Source organism: Camelus ferus, chromosome 15, assembly GCF_009834535.1.
Source record: "Camelus ferus isolate YT-003-E chromosome 15, BCGSAC_Cfer_1.0, whole genome shotgun sequence".
Taxonomy (NCBI): domain Eukaryota; kingdom Metazoa; phylum Chordata; class Mammalia; order Artiodactyla; family Camelidae; genus Camelus; species Camelus ferus.
Window position 1 is genome coordinate 49,376,635 of NC_045710.1, and position 9,878 is coordinate 49,386,512.

At 42.4% G+C, this 9,878-nt stretch overlaps 1 long non-coding RNA gene across 1 annotated transcript; it reads right to left on the reverse strand.

Moving 5' to 3' along the window:
* Positions 1-1,840: 1,840 nt before the first annotated feature.
* Positions 1,841-9,211, reverse strand: LOC116669017. Its single transcript, XR_004326389.1, has 3 exons — positions 9,022-9,211; positions 8,476-8,541; positions 1,841-2,223 (listed from the first exon to the last, which is right to left on the reverse strand). It is a non-coding gene; the product is annotated as an uncharacterized LOC116669017 (long non-coding RNA).
* Positions 9,212-9,878: the final 667 nt, after the last annotated feature.

Sequence of the window (9,878 nt, forward strand, 5' to 3'; positions counted from 1 at the left end):
ACAGAAATGATTAGCATGCAAATGGCACCAGCAGGCCACAGGCAAGAACTCTCCGTAAGGACTGCAGAGGCCAACTGAGTTCGGAGCAAATCACCCCGCTCTAAACTGCAGAGAAGTCACTAGCCTTTTGATCAATGGAAAATACATTTATGTCACGATTTTAAGTGTGTTATTCTGAAACATTTAAGTCAAGTGATAAGGACCGGAGACTCGAAATACAACAATCAAGATGAAAACAGAATACCATTTTGTCCAAAATTTTATTCATTTTATCTCCCTCATTTTTTTCCCTACACTTTCTAGTGTCCTTATATGACTCAAAGCTTTGGTTCTCAAACATCATTCCATGAACAGGTGCTAGCTTATACCAACATTTTTACCAATCCATGGCACATTTTTTAAAATAAGGACACTGTAATCAATTCTTTATAAGGCTAAATATATTCAAGTTAAAGGAGATTCCTATTATGTTTGTCCTACTTTTGATATTAAGAAGTTCTTCCTTTTATGAAGTGATTGTGATTCAAAATGGGATTTTGTTTTTTCAGGTCACTTTTGCTTTTTGTAAATATCCTTACTGGCAAAGTTTAAAATTAACAGCTGCCAGATTTGTGTTATGTTTTGCTGGGGGGTTAAATCCCAATTTGAGAGGATTCTGGGATTCTCTGACTTAGATATCAGGAGGGACATTCCAGCTCTGCCAGAGCCAGGGAGGCCATGGTGATAGGAAAAAGTGGGGTGCAAGAGGATGGCCATGTCCCAGGTCCCAGGCGAGTCTCTGGGATGCACCCCACCAAGTGAGGGTCCTTGGCTTCACACGGGGAAGTATTCAAGAGTCAGCCATAATTGAGTAAAAGTAGATTTATTCGAAGGGATGCATACTCCGTCTTACTCAGAAAGGAGAGCGGCAGCCTCAGAGCATGGAGTTGACTAGGAAAAACGAGGTTGGCCCCGAGGTGTGGGGATTGTCAGTTTTTGGTAACTTCCTAAGCTAACAAGTGGGAGGATTATTCCAACTACTTTGGGGAAGGGGCTGGGGTTCCCAGGAACTGGGCCACCGCCCACCCTTTGACCTTTTACGTCAGCCTTGAAACTATCCTGGCGCCTGTGGGAGCACCATTTAGCATGCTATTGTATTTCAATGAGCCTATATTGAAGGTCAAGGTCTACTGGGAGTTGAATCTTCTACCATATTGGTGCTAATGGCTGTGTCATTCTTTTAATGGCTGTGCCCAGCCCCCTTCCTTCCTGTTTCAGTGGTCCATATAAGCGGAGGTCCTTCGACCCTCCACTTCTCTGCGCCCCCTTGGTGGAATAAATGGTTCATCTAATCCCAGGTTTGGAAGAAAGACTTTTCTGATAGCACCACCACCCCAATGATATGTGCTTGGCACTGACCAGCCTCGAATAAAAAAAGTCTTTTGACCAGAAGCTGAGTTGGGGGCGGGTATACTGAGCATCACTGTGCCAAGCACTCTGCTGGGCTCTTTGCATAGATTAGCTCATTTACTCCTCCCAGCTACCCTGGGAGGCAAATGCCACAAATGTCCACTTCCCCCTACAAAGGAGGAAACTGAGATTCAGATAGGTTAAGTAACCAGTCTTAAGTCACACAGCCAGTGAGATGGAATTTGAACCCACATGTGGCACTATACCAGGGCCCTTGATAACGGGGACAACTTTGCTATAAGAAATACAAGGGCAAGACCATTTCCAATGGATGCTTGAGACAGAGCGATGAGACAAGAGGACTTTGAAATAGCTGTTTTCAAGAGAAGTTTTAATCATTTATGTTACCACATTACGGTCAATTTCTTACCTAGTCTCTGGAGATGAAAATAAAGTAGTTTTCGGTATTTCCTTTTCTCAGAGTCAGAGAATGTCAGAGCTACGAGGAAACACAGAGACCATCTGGCCCAACTCCTTTATTTGACACCATGACACAGAGTCTCATGAAGATGGAAAAACTGTGGCAAGAATCCATACGGACAATTCAGGGATTTCTGCAGAGCTCAAGTGGACAGTCCAGGTGAAATGAGTTAAGGTATTGCGTGGCGTCTAACAGGATTTTGAAGGGGTCCAGAACATGCAACCCCAAAATATGCCACTTTGGTGTACTGATTATTTTGAGGCACTGGAGAAATGGCAGATGCAGAAATGGCTCAGTGACTTCCCCTTTCTACCAAAAAGCAGGTCGTACCATTTCCCATGGAAAGGTGCTCCCTGTACCAAAAAAAGAAGAACATTATTTTGAGGGTGGGGCGTGGGTAATTAGGTTTATTTGTGTAAATGGAGGTACTGGAGATTGAATTTGTGCAGTGCCAAGCATGCACTCTACCCTTGCACTATACCCTCCCCCAGAGAAGAACATTCTTACCACCAGAGACTGGGAGTCCGTGCCAAAATGGATCTACCAAAAAACCTACTGAAACAACTGGTATCTTTCACCAGTTGTCCCCATGTATTTTCTTGTCACTATCCCAAATTTACTGCCGCTAGCCCAGACCCCTTTGTCTTGTCACATCCCCATAATTTATCACTCACTAGGAAGCCTGACAGCTTCTTCAGGCCTTAATTTTCCTTCTGAAGAATGCCATGTACATGTAAACACATTAAACACATTTGTACACTTTCCTCTTGTTTCTTTCTCTTATGTCGGTTTAACTTCTAGGCCAGTCACAGAAACGAAGCGGGTAGAAGGAAGTTTGTCAACCCCTACAGTTCCACCAGTGTTGAAAAGTATTATCATGTGATTGTGTCGGCGCCTGACATCAACTTGGGCTCAGGAGTATGCACTAGGGCGACGGGCTCAAAAAGTTCTATTGACTCAGGAAAGCCACCAAAACCAAACGTCTCCAAGCAGCAGAAGAGATGTGAGTGTGAAGTTGGGGGGGTTCTGTTTGGTTAATAGATAATCGCTTGATGGTTTGATGGTACAGTCACCAGTTTTATTTCTCGGTATGTAGAACAAAGTAAATAGTAAATTTAGCTTAAGAATATGAACTGGTGATGGTGCCTGCGTAGGTAGATTTTATGCCTATAATCGAACAGGCTTTTCTTTATCAAAAGGGACGGGACATCCAGCTCTACCATATTTTATCAGGAACTATATATGACTCAGAACTGGCTGGAATCAAAATTAGTAACCAGATATTGTTACCTAAGGGTTGAGTGATTCCTTCATCTTTTCTCCTCCACGAGAATTCTCATCCTAAAATTCATCATGAAAGGTAGCCAGGAAGGTGAGCCACTGGTTAGTTTGACTTCACATGGATCTCTATGGTTTTAACTAATTTCTTACAAAATCAATGGTCTCTAACATGACTAATAGGACTTAACAGTTACATAGATTGCTGCCCCATTCTAGTAATTAACATTCCGGTCTAAAAAGGTATATTGCCCCTGCAAACGTACAGTATTGCTTTGGATTGAAACAATAAATTCCAGGATGACAAGTCATAGCTAAAAGAAAAGAATAAGACCCCCGAATGCCTAATATCATGCTAACTCCCCGAAATACACGGGTTCTCTTTGTGGGATGGTAGAGTTAGAGCAGTAACTGTGTCTTGAATTAAACGGTGAATTCACAAGATGAGGTTGTCATTTCAAAATCCGAATTCGATCCTCAAAAGTCATGTCACTAACTTTTCAAATGCTCTTTATATCCAACTTTCATAAATTACATTCTCATTTTTATACAGTAGAAAGTGTCCCTGGCCCACATGGTCTTCTGTTCCCATGGGGAGACGTGGATGGTAGAATTGAATAGACCAGAACCTTCCATCACCATAGGTCAGCAGTAGGGTCAAGGAGAGGTTTGCAAAATCAGATGTGAGTCTTGGCTTACGGTTGAGAGGCAGGTGGATTGGTGATGGAGTTTATTGCACAAGAATGTTTCCAGGAGAAAAATCTAAAGCTAGTAATGGAATTGACTCAGAAACCAGAAAATCAGACAGACATCAGAGTTAGGAACACATTCTACTAGTTTTTCTAGATATTTACCCAACAAAGGGTTCTGTGATCCAAAAATATTTGGGCATGCGCTGGGTTCAAAATGTTTCTTTGCTTCGTTTTATTTTGTTATTTGACCACATTTTCACTCTTTTAACTATCCTGGTATCTGTCGTGAATCTCCAAGAGGCTTACGTAGTGTATAGAGTTTCTGAACTCATTTGACCAGAAATTCTTTGTTCACAAAAGCATCCATTGGGCCATGCGTTCTACAGAACAGGTTTTGGAAATCCCAAAGTGGGATTTTGGTCAAAATGGCTGATTTTCAAAGGTAAGAGCATTGAGTGCCAAGAAGTTAAGCCATCTGGCCGGCGTGGCAGGGCCGCCTAGACACAGAGCTGGGACTAGAGCCGTTGGGAGTGCCCAGTGTGTGGTTCCTCACAGCACATCACGTGACCCACCTTTTTCTCCTCTCCTTGACTTCTTTAGACCCTGATGAGCTCTGGAAAATAACAGCTGCATTCTTCTTACTAACAGCAGCAGAACAAACAAAGAAGCCCCCGAGGTATGTCTGCCAAACCTCCCCAGCAGGAGACCCACCCTGTCTAACTCTGGCCCTTCCCTCCACCCAAGTTCAGGAAGCAACTATGATTTCAATTACAACAGAGATATTTTCATTCCAGAAAAGCTCCAGGGAAGCCCTTTGGTGATTAATAGCTGATTAATTTCTCCTGCCAAACATCTGTGAGCTCCATTAATTCAACAAAATGCTAAACTGGAAATCAGAGAAGCACTAAAAACACCAAGGCTGAGAGAACATACTCCCTGAGCAGGACTCTGTTACACAGAGCCCCAAGCTCTGACTGGGGCTCAGAGCTGGTCCTCCTGAAAGAAAGCATAGCAGGGGGTGAGAGGAGAATGGGACTCTGAGTCTTGAGGTCGACATTCTAGATGCTTCTCTTCCGGTGCCCTCCAGATATAGCCAGGAAGAGTTACCCGTTTCAGCACCTTCAGTACCATATTTAAAAAAAAAAAAAAAAAAAAAGGAGGTGGCAGGGAGAGAATTGACTCTATAATCTAAACTCAAACATCCTGACCCACAGGAACTATGAGAGAAGTAAAGTTTATTATTTTAAGATGCTGCATTTGAAGATTTGTTGCTCAGCATTAGATAACTAATACATATCTTGGTACCTCGAAGTGGAGTTTGGCTGTAACAAAAACCTAAAATATGGAAATGACTCTGTAACCGGGTAGTGGGCAGAAGCTACAAAGCTATAGGATTTGAATTGGACAGTTAGTGAGAGCTTGAATACACTGTTTGAACAACTCTGGACTTTGAGGAGGCCACTGGTGAGGAAAATGAAGAACCTCTTTTCGGAAACTGGAGGAAAGGGGATCCTTGTTACACAGCAGTAGAAAATTTAGCAAAACGCTGTCACCTGCAGTAACGTGGAAAGTAGAACATGTAACTAATGAAATGGATGATCTAGCTGAGAAGATTTTCAGCCAGAATGTTGAAGGTGTCATCTGGTTTCTATTTTGTTGCTTCTAGTAAAATGCAAAAGAAAAGAATAGACTAAAAGAATCGTTCAATTGAAAGGTACCACGATTTGTTGGTTTTGAATATCCCCAGCCTCTGCAGATGTCAAACAATGCTAAAATTAAGAAATGGCTTCTGAGCAAAGATCAAGAAAGCACGGTCTAAAGATAAAGCCAAGAGTATAGCTATAAACTCTTTTGATAAGACGTCAGATCCTACAATATGAATCCTTTATTAAGAGAAACTAAAAGAGGAAGTCTTTTTGGCCTCAAGTACTGATGGGAGAATCATGGCCTGCCTTTTTCAGTAACATTTACACTATAGCCCATATTGACAAAGCACCATATTTTAAAAACATTTTTACCTGCATTTCCCAAATTTGATCATCCAAACATCACTGGGAATTAAGGCAGATATGAATCAAAAATGGACCCAACAATAGATAGGCAATTTGCCCAATATTTCATAACAAAGTGATAAAAGAATCTAACTCTCAGTCAAGTGTCCTTTGTACATCATCAAGCCATGTCATTAAGTAAATAGACCATTGAAAGTATGTCTAAAATTGTGGAGAGAGAGCACTGAATCCTAACCAGTAGATACCGGGGAACTGAGGAGTTTGGGATTAGCAGATGCAAACTACTGTATATAAAATAGATAAACAACAAAGTCCTGCTGTATGGCACAGGGAACTATATTCAATATCTTGTACAAAAAAAAAATCTATTATGAAAAAAATATATATGTATAACTGAATCACTTCACTATGCTATACACCAGAAACTAACATAACATAATCAACTCTACAGCAATCAATCAATCAATCAATCATCAATCAAAAACATAAACTTGTGGAGAGCAGAAAATTTCCAAAGGCTCTTGTAGACAGATATTTTAACATTTTGTCTTTTAAACCACATTTTTCTGTTTAGCTAAAATCTGTAATATTTATGTAACTTGGATCTCTCGGCTGAATCCTCGTTACCCAGGTTCTGAGTCCACATGTGTTGTGACTGTTTTCCCTTTGCTTAAACCCTGATGCAGAACAGCATGTCCTTGGTTTCCTCAAAGATGAATCCACCCACATAAGCATTTGTGACCACGGCACACGCTAGGGAAGAACGTACAAGAGGCAGAACACACTCCAGCAAGCCGTGTCACAGTTCCCATTAAATACATCTTTCTTTCCAAATTCCCCTTGGATTTGCTTCAAAATAAAAAGAGGAAGGAGGAAGGACATTGAAGATACAGATGAAAAAGAAATTGGCCATGTGTGGCGATGGTGGGCACCTGGGGGGTTCCTTATATTATTCTGTCCACTTTTGAATATGTTTCAAAATTTTATGTTAAAAGGTTAAACAAACATAGTCCCCCACCCCCACCCACCTTAGCTATGAATACCTTGGGGTTGGTTTCTCTTTTGCCTCTCCTCTCTCCTTTTCGCAGATTCTCTCCCCTCAACATCCTGAAACTTGAACTTCCTCTTCTCTCAGGCCTCCAGCTCTTCCCTCCTCCTCCTCCTCTTCTACACCAGCTTACCAAACTCATCACTGAATTCAGCAAAACAAAGGACTCCCCTAGTAACAGGATCCACCCTCCTCCCAGGGCAGTCGAGTGACAGTCTTTTGTGACTCAAGCATCCTTTGGGGGCTTAATCCCCAGCCAAAGTGGTTTATCAAAGTGATTCTCCCAAATGCATACAGCGCTTTCGTCCAGAATACGGGTGAATAAAAATTTTCTCCATCTTGTTACACTTATTATTCTGAATTCCTTTGCACGTTGTTCAAAAGAACCCAGTCACTGAAGCCTGATTTTGAGCACCAAAGCTTGTATTCAGCAACTTCTGAAAAGAGTGGTTAATTCTATTTGAGTTTCTCTCCATGGTCCCATTCAAAACAGGTTGTGTGTATCTAAGAATAAATGGAGTCACCGCACAAGAGGTTTATTATCAGGGCTAAGCTTCAGGAAGCAACTCCCACTACTTAAGGCTGAAAGGAGGGGAGAAACAGAAGAAGGAATACAGGCTGCAGTGAATGGAGGGGGTTAGTTAAAGAGGAAGAAGGGAATGGAGAAACAGGAGGAAAGGGGGACGGAGTACAAAACATTTGAAGAGCCACTGTAACCTATCACCGCGTATGCCTCTTTGCTGTGCTGGCTCAAAAGAAGAAAAAAAATATCCATACGAACCAGAAAGTCAGCTTTGATTTTCCCCCACTTCCCAAAGCCTTTGCCCTTCTTTTAGTATCTTTATTTCCCCTGTGTTTGAGTTCCTACTAATTTTGTGGGGTTTTGTAATATTTTCATTGCCTATTTTGGTTAAAAAGATAAACTTAGTCCCGAGGACCTGGAAGGTCCGTACAGTGACCTATGACCCCGTATCCCACCTACGTTTGATGTTTAAATCAGCCTGAGCCTAGTTTTTGCTGTTGTTGTTCTTGTTAGTTTCTGTAAAACTCCCCAGTCTTCTTGCTGCTGTACCTGCTGAGTAAAAAAGCCTGAGAAACAGAGAGAGACGGGTCCCTCTGAAGGGGACCAGGGGCCAGATTATGTCAACAATTCCCCTACCCTGAAAGGAGCTGGCCTGACGGTCCCCGCGATGTCAAATGACAATTGTGACGCCCTGCATTTCAAGAGTCACGCACAAATGGTTCCATCTGAAGCCCTCTGGGTAATGGTAGCCTTCTGAGGTTATGATATCTCTGGATGGAATTCAATAAGAGAAATTCACTTCATTTGAGCCCTTGGAACAGAGCCAGGCAAGCCGAACAATACAATATGCTTCCCAAGGAAATTGGACATACCCTCTTTTCTTCTTTTTCCTCCCTTTTGCTTTCTGCTTCTGACCTTGTTCACACGTTACCTCTTCTCACGTCCACCCCCTCCTTCTATCAGGGGTACGGCAGAGCTTTTAAAAATAAAACCTGGCACTTAAATAGGAGCAGTTTGTATGGATGGTAGGAGATGCCCCACTCGTAACGTACCACCTTGAGAATTCGCCTTTCCTCGGGTGCCCTCTGCAACTTCTACCGGGAAACGGTCCGGAGCCGCTGTGAAGGCGAGATCAGTTTTCCATTATTGGTTCATATCAAGCGTTTGACTTTTTTTTTTTCTTTCTGTTTTTCACTTTAAAACTGAGAGGCGGTGAAATGTACAAAGCCTGCCCAAATACTACGGCCTCACTGTTGGCTTTTTTCCTTCCATATCTCTCTGTTTCTGTGTGTGTGTGTGTGTGTGTGTGTGTGTGTGTGTTTCTCTCTCTCCCTTTCTTTTTGCTTGGTTTATTCCTCATTTTGCCAAGATTTTCCTCTGAATAATCATCCTTCCTTGGCCTGGAAAAGGTTGTAATTCTCTTTGTCTTTTGTATTTGATCATCCAAGTGGATTAATGTGGGTGTTAAATGGGTGGAAGAAGTCGTTTTCTTTCTCAAATTCTGTTAATCATCCTTTTGATTTCACACTCTCGTTCTCCCCACCCACACACATCCCTCCCGCCCCGACAGAAACGGGTGCGCGTGTGTTTCCCCTCACCCGTTGTTTCCTTTTTGGCGAGCATTCCATCTGAAAGCCAGGAATCCGTAGATGTGCCGAAGAGAAGGTGGCACCAATGTACGGCTTTCCATTGATCAGCTGTGAGTGTGTTGGGGGGTCAGGATGGCTGTGTGTGCTTTTCTTCTGATCTATCTACAGCTGCGGCTTAAATTTTGTTCCTCTGAAAATCTGTCTGGTTCTAATGTCACCAGGTCACGGGGCTGCCTTTGGATTGTGTTTGTTTTTCTCTCAGATAAATCACAAAGGAGGCAGCAATTACATAATCTTTCAACCAACATGAGCAAAAGCAACCACTCCAAGTCCATGGCTTCTGATCTCTCGTCCTCTTGGGAGGACAAAAATTATGCCTTTTTCTAACATCAGGTGCAGCATCTTTGACTGGACTTTTTCAAGAAGGTTCCACCAGCCCACCACCCATACGCCCCCTCCCCTGCATGGATTCTTACAGAGCCATGCTTGGCTGAACTGAGCATTATGATTTTAGAGACTTACAAGCTATCATGGGTGGGTGAGGGGGTAATTTCTCTACAGACTTAAGGAAAAGCTACTTTAAAGAGCTTGGTTCACCCTTTTGGTAGGAAGTTTCCCGGAGAGAAGACTGCCGGGAAGGCAAGCAGCCAAGCAAAGAAATTCAAAGACATCTGACCAACCGATATTAAAGTAGTTCGTAGAACTAAGGATTTGGTTGGTGTCTAAAAGTTACAGTCACTGAAATCAAGTGTGTTTGAGGACCTACCTGTGATTAACCCCCTTATAATCCATATAGTTCCATAATGGTCCAAGACTCATCAAGTCTTTATCCTCATCCGCCCAAGGTTCCTACCCTACTAATAATA